Source organism: Frankliniella occidentalis, unplaced genomic scaffold (genome assembly GCF_000697945.3).
Source record: "Frankliniella occidentalis isolate FOCC.00 unplaced genomic scaffold, Focc_3.1 Scaffold203, whole genome shotgun sequence".
In the NCBI taxonomy this organism is placed as follows: domain Eukaryota; kingdom Metazoa; phylum Arthropoda; class Insecta; order Thysanoptera; family Thripidae; genus Frankliniella; species Frankliniella occidentalis.
Genome location: NW_026267329.1, coordinates 27,945 through 41,599, shown reverse-complemented (window position 1 = coordinate 41,599; position 13,655 = coordinate 27,945). Strand labels below are relative to the sequence as shown.

Sequence of the window (13,655 nt, the reverse complement as noted above, 5' to 3'; positions counted from 1 at the left end):
TAATGGTGTGATGAAGTTCAGCCTTTGTTGGGTAGTGGGTTGGGTAATGTCAGGAAATTAATGTATTCATTTCTTCTTGTACTTTGCTGCCTACAGATGACCCCGTGGTGATAACTGATTCTGACTCATCCTTCCAAGAGAGGGAGCCTCGGGAACGAATTGCTTCGCAAGCAGTGAGGAACAGGTTGAAGACAAATTGGCGAGAACTCCCATCAACTTCATATGCAGGTAATTTATTGTGTAACTCACTTTGAAGTTCATATGCTTTGGATAAATTTTTAATTTTTATCTTTTATTTCTAGGTTGTCGAGTTGAGGACAAACCGCAAAGGAAACGTAAACCCGGGAGACCTAAAGGGAGCAAAAACAAGAAGCCTGCAAAACGTCGTTCTGCTGGGTCAGACGATGGGGAAGCAGAAGGTGCAATGAAGTGCCATATATGCAGAGAAGGGCATGAGAAAGGGATGTTCTGTATTACTGACTGTGGCCACGCTTTCCACAAAGAGTGTCTTCAAAGATGGGTGCTGACCTCAAACCAAAAGTATCGGTCTAAGAAAACTTGCCCATATTGTGGCGGTCCGTATGAAGAAGTAATCAACTTTTATGGCTAATATATATATAATAATCTCAAGTTTTAATGTGACTGGATTTCTGATAAGATCCTTCTAATCTAGCATTTTAATTATTTGTGTTAATGTTGTGGGCTCTTATAGTCCATATTCCTTGTTCCATGTACCTTTGTATCATATTGTATCATATTTGGTTATTTACCCATAATAATATGTATTCTTAATATGAATTCTTCATATGAATAAATGTTTTCCCACTTGCTCAATAATACTCTTGATTTAGACTGCTTCATCGATTGTCAGCTTCATCTACGATTGTCACCTCTCATACCATTTCACGTAATGAGACTCTGGTCTAAACTGAAGAAATTTGATATGCCTACAATAACAGGAACCATATGCTATTCTCAAGTGGTAATCATACAGGGGAGGTGGTCGTTTTTGTTCAGCAGCACTTTTGTTCCAAGACAAACTTGAACATTTATTTTTTTAAGTAACTTGTTTTGTAGAGGTAGGAGGGAGGGAAGCTAGTAGGAGGCAATTTGCCTTGAACCGTTTTTCAAAGAAAAAGATGGGTAAAAATATGTGTGGTTGATTGGTTGGTTTAATTTTACTACAAGAACCTTCTGCAGCTGCAGCTAAAGCTCTTTGTGGACACAGTAAAGATGCAGTGTCTCCCTTCCTTAACTCAAGCGGGTAGCAATAAAGACTTTTACAGCATGCACAGCAAGCAACTTGTGATCATTTTCATAGGAGGGTAGTTATTGTCAATGGAACTTGAATTGAAAAGCACTGGAAACATCTGAGATCAGTTCACCTCTGTACGGGTGTGCCAGGACAAAGAAAATGTTTGTGAATGCTTATCTAAATTTTATTACCAGAGCCTCTGCAGTTAATTGAAAAACTCTGCTGGCAACTATGTGTTCTCTTTCTTCTTTGAAGCACACGAGTAAAAAGCAGCAAGGCCTACAAGACCTGCCATTTTAATGTTTATATGCGATCAGCGACAAAATTCAGGTAAAATAGAAACTAAAATACTTCTAGACTACTTTAATTTATTTAAACATTTACACTGACAATATACGAAACAAAGAGGGGATTGAAAACAAATCAGATTTCCGGGCAAATGACAAGCTAAAAGAACAGAAAGCAAATGGCATTAATATCTACAAAACTTTCTGAAGCAGGCAAACAGCAAACCAAATAGAATTATAAGCACAGACATAAACAGCAACCTTGAGGCACTTAGTGACAATTTGACATGCCTTTAGTAGTGTTTGCTCTTTAGACTCACCATATAGGATCGACCAAAAAATAAAAGCAGAATCCAGGACAAAGGTGCTCGTCTGAAAAGAAAGGAAGCAAAAAAGAAACAGGCAACCATCAGTAAGGATGCTGACAGAACATAATGCAATTACCAGGGTGAAACATAGGATAAGTGTTCCTGTCACTCTCATTTCAGCCAACACAGCAGTTTTTTAAAGGATGGAGATGAGCCTTGACAGCAATGGAACACAGGACCTAACTGCTCTTACCTTCAAGGACAAGGAGCCAAGCCAACAACTGAACCGGTGTAGTCGAGGCAAACAAGTAAATGCGTAAGACACAGTAACACTTTATCGCGCTGTGCAACCGACAAATTCGCCATCCTTCCTCATTCGAGGCATTCAAACTCCGCGGCTGGGGCGCGAAAACAACCGAGCAGCTCGTCGGGTACGGTATGAAAAATTTCTAGGCCCTCAGAAATATATTTTGAATATTTTATAATATTTTACAATATTTTACAATATTTTATTAATTTTTTAGTTTTCCACCAAAATATATTTAAAAAAATAATAAAAATATTAGGGGGGTCCTTCCGGTGAGGGGTCCTTTAAGAATGTACCCCTAGTACTAAATGAAGGATGACGCAATCAAACTGAAGTTTGGTAAGTACATAAGTGACGTGCTAGATTTTTATTTTAATGTCAGAGCAGGTCCTATCTTATTGGACTAACGTAGTTCCTCAAGACTATGGTGATTTATGACTTCTCACTTTTGTTAGGCTAATAGTCGTTTGTTATACCTGTTATGTTTTATAATATATCTTCTATCAGGACTTCGTAAGAATAAATAAAGTAACTGTTTCTTTAACCATGTTTTACTGAATTGCTATTAACCTCTATTCTTTTTATTACAATCAATAAATTGTCAACAGTTGAGACGCCCAGCCCCTTCTTGGGGCACACTCAGAGAAACACAAGGAATAAAATAACGTATTTTTTAATTGCCATTTAAAATTTTTAACTACAAGCTAATAAGAAAAATGAGGGACATAATTAATGGTAGCAGTGTTACATCACAATAATATCACATTTTACAGAAAAGTGTACACGTCACTTTAATAATTAATACAGACTTAAAATTTTAAACATACGTTAGACATAAAACAAATCATTCCTTTCTTTGCCGTTTCCTGGGGGGGCCATACTCGCGAATGACGGAGCCTGCTGGCATGAAAAACACAACATGGACTAGTGGATGATAGAGAACAGAATTTTCAGAATCGTAAAGGGAATGACGTACATGGCTCAAGATCTTCATCCGATGTTTGTGTTTGGAATTCCCACTTTCCTTCATCTCCATGTGCCTCACATGCAGCATTGTAGTACTGTGTACCGTTGGTTTTGGCTTCTTGACGTGTCACTGAAACAAAGTTTGATTGAGATCAGATAAATAATTAAAAATATATTTCATCAGTAAGAGAAATACTCACATCCTGTTCCTAACACTACAGCCTCCTCGCCAAACCATAGGATCGGGTCGCTACTTTCGTAGAACCTCGTGTTTTGGCGTACCCTTCCGACCGTTTCAAACTTTCTCTTGTTGAGGAGAAGTATGAAGCAAAAAATTTTCGGTGCATCAGCGACCACATTGCAACAATTACCTGCAAACAAATAACATTGAGATTACTGATCTTATAGTATCGAAGAACACTAACGGTGGCAAGTGCTTGAGGCGTACGGAAACCGCACCTGTACAGTCGGTGAATGGATGACGACGAATAGACGGCTGACGAACGAATGAATGAGGGATGAGAGAGACAGATTGAAGCGGCGAGGTACGAGACTGGAATTGTATGGCGAATTTTGAGGACGAAGTGGCAGTGAGCTAGTATCGATACTGAACAGCAATAACAAAGAAATTTGTCATAGTGAGCTATCGAAAGGGAGGGCCACCGCCAGGGGCAGGGCCGACTGCCCGCTCAACAGAGCTGCTCGGCGGGATTGCCTACCCTCCGTTTCACAGGCGTGATGACCTCAAAACAAGGGTAGCGGTCTATAAACAGCATGGACCCACAGCTTAGAATATACGTACTTGGTTCGCCTATAAACTGCACAAGAAAAGTGTAATGTGAAAGGTATTCGATCTGATGCGGGTAATGCAAACCTGAATGCACTCTGTCTACGGCCAGAATGCAACAACAATCCAAGTTCACAACCACAGTGAGACTATAGTCGTTGCATGCAGCACAACTCTCTATGAACAACAGTTGTAAACAACAGATCCGAAGCACACTTACAACAACGATTAAAATGCAGTACAACTATAGTTTTAGGCACAGTTTGAGCCGCAGTATATTGAGTGCACTTTCGCATTCAGTTCAACATAGAAATAATGCATACTTTTAGTACAGTTCGGAGTGTAGTCGTAAAGTGCAGTTCGGACGCTACAGTTTTGACTGCAGTCAAACTACAGATCCTTCCACCCGGGCTAGGATAAGGCTCACGCTGTCCCACCCATGACTTATATCCTGTTTAAGGGGGCAGACCTGTGAAACGCAAGGGTTTGGGAAAATAGTAACTACAAGAAAACGAAGAATCGTAACGCTTTCAACGAAAGATATTTAGAAAAAGCAAGGATTCAGCTACGTTTTGATGTATACAACGTCTGCTTGCTTCTCCGGGAACATGCCCTTCTTTGTCTCGAAGTGGAGGGTTACGGGCCTTGACCGTGTGCAGGATTGCGCGACAACGGATGGACCTACAGCAACGACAAAAATACTCATTTACTCTTAAAAGATGTAGCTTTCGTTTGACGAGAGCGATTTTGAAATTTTTAAGTGTGTGAAAAAAATTCTTAAAGTTTGGGTACCTAAAATTTTGGTAAAAATTGGGTACTTTATCCCCTATTTCGGTACTTTAGAAATGTGATATCAAAAATCGCTCTCGTCAAACGAAAGGTACCTATCTAGGCTACAACCAGGCGAAGGGGCTAGGCTGTAGCTCAAAAACTGTGGCTTGGAGGCTGCACACGGTAACGCAAATCAGAAGTGGGAGAAAAACGCGTTTAAAGTTTTCAGTACCGATGTGCAACGACGAACCAAAAGTCGGGGCAACTTTCTGTGCTGGTTCTTAAAGATTCCGGGGCTCTAGAAGACTCCTTCCTTGTTGTGTGTCCTGTCCTGAGTGGCTATAGGCGAGCCCTATAGGGCCGATATAGCGGTCCAGCCAGCCGGCCGCCCGCAGCACGTTTTAGGCTCTCCTGAGAGCAATTTTTCGAATTTCGACATCCGCTTTTCGGCATTGGAAAGAGGAAAGATCAAAGAATTTTTTTAAGCAATAAAAAAAAGTGAATTTTTAAATGATTTTTACAGGTCTGCCCCCTTAATAAGAAGTAACTTGTTACGTAACAATGCCATTTTCTTCATTGGTGAATGTGTTGACTTTCCAGAATGTTCAATCCAGTGGTCCATTTAACTCTGAGACGGCTGCTGGGCCATCCCCCCCGCGCCCTGCAGCAGCAAGCAGGTCAACTAAGTCAAGCCCCTTCTCAGTTTCCGATGAGGAATTCGAAACAGAGGCCAGGGGCCAGCTGCCAGCTACCAATAGGAAGAAATCCCACTCCTTGAATAAGGGGATCAATAAGGCCGGGGCAGGAAGCAAAAAGGAGAGAACTGAGCAATCCTCTGCTGATCCTAAATTCTGTAAGTAAATTCTACCATTGCTGTCGAGCAGGATTGTTACAAGTTCTTATATTTTCGATTAGGAGTCTTGTTATTGTTGAGTACAATTTCAAAGATGTGGTAGAAAATTTTAGATAGGGAAGAATTGGTAAATCTAATTTACCTTGTAATAACCCTGTTAGCTTGTGCTCTGCCTGTTTTCAAGAGAAGTCCTTTACTTTAAGTTTTACCAGCAGCAGGAGCCTGTAATGACAGTGAGTCCGATGATAATCCGGATGAAATTTCCGATAACTCAAATGACGAGTCCATCGTTATTTTGGATTCAGACGATAAAAATATAGAAAATGTCAATGAAAATGTCATTGAAAATGATGGGCTCCCTGTTGCTGAGCTGAGAATGAAAGCTTTGAAGGATGTGAACTTATGGCATTGTACTGTTCTTATCCGATCAAATCTACTTGTAATTTCAGTTCTTCCCAATCGCGGAAGGAATGCAAGAAGCCAATGATTTCGTCATTCCGGCAAACTCACTCAGTGAAGGTATGTACAAATTATTTTTATTAATGACTTATTAGAGGTTTATCCATATTTCATCTAAGCAGTGTATTTGACAAACCAACCATTTGCCTGTAGATTGGTCCACAAAGTGCTTCGAAGACTATAGCTCTGAATCGTTTTTGGGCATACTCCAATCATGCCACTGCTTTCGATTTTGCTTCGTGTGCGCTGTGAGAGTTTTGGAGTCACTTGTCACTTGAACCCAACTGTCCCAGATGAAGGAGGGAGATTGTTTCTGTTATCTCTCAGCCTTTTCATAACTCCCTCCTCCAAGATAATTCTTAGTTGTACTCCCTTTTTTTAAAAAGGTATATTCTTGACATCAAGCTATGCTGTTCAGGATTTTTGGTTTTTATTTGTTATTATGCGTTTCTCACTTGTAGTGACTCAAGTGTTGACTTCTCACTTTTTCTCTTGTAACTGGTCTTATTACATTCATATTTCTGCTTGTGGAAGGAATTCAAATGTATTTTTAAAAGAAATTTTTGAATGTTTTTACTCGTTTTATAAACCACTCTGCATTTTGAGAACTCAGGCTCGAGGCCTGATCCCGGCTGCTGTGACGGAGGGTTTAGAAGGTTCAAATTCTCTCCTTCATTTATTTCATTTAACGTTTTCATAACCCTACCTTGCCTGTTATTCTGGCCTGCCATAAGAGGTGGTCTTGAAAACTTCAATTTTGGGCGTATTTTTTTCTTGACTAAACACGCAATTTTACGGCCCTCTGGGTAAAAATTTTAAGGAGAAGGCTCTATCTCAGCCGGTTTTCGAGCTACAAATAAATATTGGGAGGGAAAAGGTTGCTTAATTACTGCAATATAAAAACAATTCATATCATGCAAACCGGCAGAGATAGAGCCGTTTTGCTCTATCCTGTACCGTTTTGGCGCTATGGGGCATTTCTTGGTCGAAAACAACGTGAAAAAGACAAAATCCTCTACGTAATCGTTAAAAAGGCTTAATGTCACAGAATTGTAAAGGGATTTATACTTAAACCACACATTACGGGTCGAACTTCACCCTCTTTTGAGATTAAGGGTCCCTAGATTATCTAGTTTCACTAAAACGATGATTTTTACAGAACATTCTGTCAAAATTCGAACTTTTAATGAAAACCTTTATCGAACAGCAGACGTTTCATGTCCGTGATTTTTGAGTAATACGCCCCCGTCAAATGCTGTCAGTATTTTAAATGTTTGTGCCGGAAGGCCCCGTTCCTGCATACCCTCCCATTAGCTCGTCTCGGGTGTCAGCGTCGCAGGCCTAGCTATATGTGCGCCAGGCGCGTCGCAGCGTAACAGTGTTTCGTGAGATATCGCGAAGCCTGTTACGCGAGACGTGGTCTGGCGTACATATAGCTAGTCTTAAATTCAAAATACGACCTGGCCAATTCAAGAAACTTGTTTTACCGTGTAAATGCTCAGAGTCAGGGCCAGAACGCAGACGAGCAGTCTCACTTTGTTTGCCATAGCTTGTTAGAGAAGTATACCTCTACATACTTATGAAGATGCACCCGGACTAGAAAAACACGGATATTAAAAACCGTTATCTAAACTACCTAGTTGTACTCAACACCGCCTCTCACGCGCATGGCTTCTTAAACAGGTCGTGAAGTTTTTACTGGTAACGCGGCAGGCGACTATTTGTTGACTCAATTTCATAGGGTTTGGGAATTACACTGTTCCTTGTGCTTACACTCCCTAATAGAAAGTAGACATCTCATAGATGGCAAAAAAACGTCTAAGGATAGATGCCTAGAGACGTCAAATGAACATCTACTACAGACGTGTAATAGATGTCGAAAATGGCCGCGAAAATGAGATCTTTTGGACGGCCAAGTGTAGACATGGATTAGAAGTATGCAGTAAGAGGGCTTGTGGACGTTCACGCTTCGATTCGTTTTTAGACGTTGTGTAGACGTGAATTAGATGTCAGAGAATCAACGTTGGTGATAGGGCAATCCTGTCAAAACATCATGTCAAATCAATGCGATTTCCGTTTTCTTCTTCCCCCCATTCGTCTGCATTTTAGCTTTAACGAAATGCTTTATTACAAAAGGGGTAGTCCTGCCGCCTAGACGATTTGACGTGTAGTCAGTCGGAGACTTCGTCCCCAACCGTAGCGTTGGAAACGACATGCCCTTGTAGTAGTCGCCAGTAAGGTACCCCCCTACAGGCGCGCGGCGGCTAAGGAAGAAGGCAAGAGGCACAAAAGTGAGGCGCTGCGCCGCCGCTACGTGCTCCCCCACTTCTCGCTACGTGCTCCCCCACTCCCCGCTTCTGTGCTTCTTGCCTTCTTCTTTAGCCCCCGCCCGCGTGCCCGGAGCGGGGTACCCTATTCGAGCTCTCTAGTTAGTTGCAGGTGGTCAACTCAACCTTTAACGAAAGCCGGGCAGAGTACTTATATGCACGACCGAAATAATAACACATCCACACATTGGTTAAAACTCATTGAAAACAAAGATTAAAATCGGCTCAACAGCCACATGACTACCACATTCCTAGTGTTAGGGGTATCATCGACCCACACGAGGAAGCGCTGTGTACAGCAGGCCATGCGCAAACGGATCGGTCGTCACATTAACTGCTACTTTGTCCAGTGTCAAACTTTGTCACTTGTAGACAGTTACAGTATAATCCACTTTTAGAGGGAACTGTCTGGTAACAATCAAAGGGCTATCTCGGACGACTGGTAATTTAAACGTGATGCGAGGGATGGCGAAGCACTCCTCACTTCCAGGCCGTCGAACTATAAGGAGCCGTGGCGTCGCGTCCTCGATGATCACTTTTGCTCCATTCAGAAGTGAATCTTCTGAGTTCAAGTTTCTCGTGATCATACACTCCACACTAATTTTCAACTTTATCAAATGTGGTGGATCATCCGGTGACGTTGCTTGGTATAAAATGTGGTGGATCGTCCGATGACGTTGCTTGATATTAAAGATCATCGTCGAAAAACTGACCTAGTGGAGAATCTTCCTCTAGAACAAAGTCGGCACTGGCGCAATCGATTTCTTCCCCGTCCAGCTGGTTTAGCGCGCTCTCGTTTATATGGGCTACATCAACCAATATTGTGTGTGCCCAGAACGGTTGAATTCGCGCACTCGTCTGGTTCGACCAAAAGACGACGTGGAAAGACAAATACTTTGAGTTGCGTACGATCAGCGAGCATAGGCACGAGCGGCAGTCCGACAACGGTGACATCTTCGTCTGCTGGAATTCGTTGAGGCAGTGAGCCGTTGCCGACGTGCATGAGGAAGACAACATTACTATGTTGCGATTAATCGCCATCGCCACAACCCGCCTGCTGGCGAGGCACCGTCAAGTGTAAATGACGCAGCCGTCCGAACAAAGGGAACGAGCGCAAGGAAACATGACCATGTACTAGACAGTGTCATTCGAAATATGTAATAATGTGAGGTTAAGGCCCCTCGGCGAACCCGCTCGCTACCGTGGCATAAGCTTAAACTTAAAAGACCGCTTCCGCATTCTTGGTGTCTCTGCACCCTCTAAAGTTGTCTCTGAATGTCTCCGTCGTACATTAGGGGTTGTCGATCTGGCAGCACTTTCAATTTCAACTTTTGGATGGCACCAATAAAATTCGTTTTTTTGTGCTGATTTCAGAAATGACCTCGTTTTTGCGATTAGACAACGACTTTAAGGGGGCATCCTAGTGTAGCAGGCCCAAAAATACGTGTTTTTCGCGATTTTTTGTTTTTTAAATGGAAGAAAGTGGGGGAAAACCTACTTGTTGGGGTAAAAGTACGTAACTTTCTGTGTCCAAAACTATCAAGAAGTTGCCCGAACTCCCACGCATGCCGAAGAAACGGCCCGCCAACAAAGATGTGTCGCGAGTGTCGTTGTCGCACTGCGTACACGATAACTAACCTTCAAATGGTCCGATGGGGCCAACTCATGTGTCTGCGTGTTCTTTACACTTGCCGCTATCGCATGAACCTCGGACTTTGGAAACAAATGATTTTTACTATTTTTTTGAATACTCTAAACCTTTAGTTTCTAAAATAAGGGAAAAAATTTCAACTTTACGAATTTTTTTGATAAGGTTCTAGTTGCCTGAGCTCAAAACTGGAGGTTCATGCGATAGCCACACTATCTGAGAGCTGACACCAAAAATTTGAGCCCGATCGGACCATTCGTTCAGCAGATATCGTGTACGCAGTGCGACAACGACACTCTCGACGCATGTTTGTTGGTGGGCTGTTTCTCCGGCATGCGTGGGAGTACGGGCAACTTCTTGGCAGGTTTGGACACAGAAAGTTACGTACTTTTACCCCACCAACTAGGTTTTCCCCCACTTGCTTCCATTTAAAAGACAAAAAATCGCGAAAAACACGTATTTTTGGGCCTGCTACACTAGGATGCCCCCTTAACTCCTTACCGGACGTTTTACGCGAAAAAGCGGAGTTTATGTCCTTTTTGAGACTTTTAGGCCCCCGATAACATCTTGAACCGTCAGGGTGGCTGTTGCATGGTCGAGTGGTCACCTTTGGCAGTAAAGACATCCTTTGCAGCTCGGTCGAAGCACCGAAAACCTTTTAAGTGTGTCCCAGATCTCAATTTTTATGCCTTTTCCACTGAAAACTAATGGTTCTTTACCGATTTCCGAGCTTTCTGCGGCGTTACTGACGATTCAGTCAGTATGTACCATGACCAAAGGTGGTTAACAGGTGTACTGGGGTAGGAAGGACACAAACCAGCCCCCGGTCCAAGGCGGGGTTGCGCAGGGAAAGGGGTGGGGGCGAATCCCCCAAATCGGCCCAAATCAGCAGCACTTGCCGTGCGCCTAGTAAAAACGGCAATGCCGTGCAGGTCTCAGCTCAGCAAGTGTTTCTACCACAGCCTACCCAGGACTCACCACGAGAAGATGACTGCACATCGGGTCCCCCCCTCCCACCTACCCGGCCGTTAGTTTAAGTGGGCAGACCTGAGAAATGAAGGGATTGGGAGAATTGTCGCTACATAAATACTACACTCAGCATCGGTTTACAACTAAGGATCTATTGAGAGCATTGATGGACGCAAATTTTGCCGTTCGCGCCCTCTGCAGGAACATGGCCATCTCTGCCTCAGACTGGACGATGCAGTCCTTTTCGGTGTGCACGATTGTGGTGTGCAACAAATAGGTCTACGACTGTCAAACAAATTGCTAGTTACTCCTAAAATATGCCGCTAGTGGTTGACCTGGGGGTTTTAAAAATTGGGAAATGAAAGAATTCGAAAAAAATCACAAAGCACAAAAGAAAACAACTCAAAATTCAAATTTTTACGTATTTTAACATTGTGATTTTTGTCGAGTGCTTCCATTTCGAAATTTTCAAAACAACCAGATCAACCACTTCACTCCCCACCTAACTTCAGATATCAGGTAAAAGTCGAATAATGAATATATTTTGGAGCCATTTATTGCCTAATGGTGAAACGAAACTAAATTGGTGCATAATAATACAATCAGATCACAGGGATTTTCAATTCAAACAGTATAAAACAGTAAAAACAAACAGTAAAAATTACGCAGTCTTTGCAGGAGCCACAGGGCTGTCAGAAGCGTCCGTTGATTCCAATTCAGACACTTTCTTCAGAGTATGGTGTGGCTTATTGCTGCTGTCATCCGATGACGGAGGCGGAGCGGGCGTCTTCACGTCGGACTCAGATTCTGTGGAGCTACTAGAATCGTCGCTGTCGCCGTTGTGGGCCTACAGGGTGTTCTTCTTGTCCTCCTCGACACTTTCTCCATCCTCCTCCTCGTCTCCTTCCTCTTCGCTGTCGCTCTCCACGACCTGCAGCGCACTCCTGTAAACAAGTTAAAAATGATATTACAATTTTATCTTACCTGATTTATAGATCATTCGATCATACTTCATTGTCTGGGACAACATACTCACAGCATCTCTTTCGCTCGCCGCCGAACGGCAGGCGCCTCTCGTCCCCTGTGATGGCCAGCACCGTTAAGGACCTTAAAATATATATTTTATATTATTATATTATATTTGCTGATACTCCTAGCAGAGTATTCCAAGATGGCAGCGCGCACGGCTGCGCAGCACCTCGCTCCATCTCACTCTGTCTGCGCGCCACCTCACACCACCTCACCCCTGGTGGGACAGGATGCGTGCGGTGCGGGCTCGGCCGGGCCCATCCAAAACTATATAAACGTTAGGCCCTAACGCGAATTCTAGTTCAGTACGACTACACGAAATGACGTGTCCCACAAGCGGCACACGCTCATTAACTTAGAACAACACAGAATTCAGATCGCCAGTGGTGAGCAGAATTCCGACTGCCATTGGCGACCAGCGACCAGAAGGAGCCAGCCGCATACAAATACAGAATGTGGCTTTGCCTCGCCACATTACAGGAAACTGTTGTGGCTGTATGAGGAGTGCTTTGCCTAGCCATCGTACAGAAGTGTGTTGTGTCACTGTGAAAAATAGTAGGTAGGTTTACAGGAAAATTTTCCTTGACGCAAGTTGTAAGATTAATTAAAATTCGAGTTTACAAAAATGTTGTAAAGCTACGACGATATTTTTTACAGTGGTGGCGATAGGAAAGGTGCTTTGTCCCGTCATCTTACAGAAATCTGCTGTGTGGCCGTATAAAAGGTACTTTGCCTCGCCATAATACAGGATTTGGTAAAATGGCTATGAGAAGGAAGTTTCGCGAGCAGACGATTGATGCGATTACAAAAATTCTTTACCAGGAGTTGAACCCGAGCCTTTTAGTTGTGGTTCTGTGACGTGACTCACTACGATACGACGCCAACGGAGGGCGGGCATGCCTCACTCCTATACAAGCTGCGCGGAGCACCTCCATAAACCTAGCCGGCGCAAACCAGCCGGATCGAGAAAAAAGTTGCTAATCGTTTGTTAAACGTTAGTAGAGTTATGTTAAGGCTTTGGTTTCGTTTGTGTAAGTACCGTTCTCTTTTTTTTTAAATTCATTCTGCGCCGGCTAGATTCACATCCTGCGCAAGTCGGCAAACATGAGTGAACAAAACACAAGAGTAGGTCAGGTCGATTCCTTTTCGTTTTTTAAAGCTTGTTAAGCCCTTAAAATTTCAAAAATGTCAATACAAAAATTACGTATACAGAACACAGAGTACATAGGACCGGCTAACTTACCAAGTCAACACCCATAGCCCAACAAACGACCCAAATGATTCAGAGCAGTGTATTTTCGTTTGTTAAAGTTTGTTAAGACTCCAGAAGTTAATTGTGGAATGACCATATCCGTCCTTTATTTATGTAAGGGATTTGACCCGGCTAACTTACCAGTTTTCCTTCACTGACTTAACAAACGACCAAAATAGTGCAGAACAGTGTCTTTTCGTTTGTTAAAGTTTTTTAAGCCTTCAGAAGTCAACTGTCGACTGGCCACAACCGTCTCTTAATTAATTTAGGTATTTGACCCGGCTAACTTACCAGTTTTTGGCTGAGCGATTAGCGAAGCCCATTACTCCACTGACCGGGAAAGTTTCATTCTGTTTGTCTGTCTGTTTGTCTGTCTGTCTGTCTGTCCGCACGATAACTCGAGAAAGAATTGAGATAGCGACCTGGGATTTTCAGGG

The 13,655-nt window shown here is 42.9% G+C and overlaps 1 long non-coding RNA gene across 1 annotated transcript; it reads right to left on the bottom strand.

Annotated features, from left to right (window-relative positions):
- Positions 1 to 2,741: 2,741 nt before the first annotated feature.
- On the bottom strand, positions 2,742 to 7,552 carry LOC127750523 (uncharacterized). The gene is made up of 4 exons (XR_008011723.1): positions 7,481 to 7,552; positions 3,583 to 3,730; positions 3,134 to 3,253; positions 2,742 to 3,054 (listed from the first exon to the last, which is right to left on the bottom strand). It is a non-coding gene; the product is annotated as an uncharacterized LOC127750523 (long non-coding RNA).
- Between the last annotated feature and the right edge of the window lie 6,103 nt (positions 7,553 to 13,655).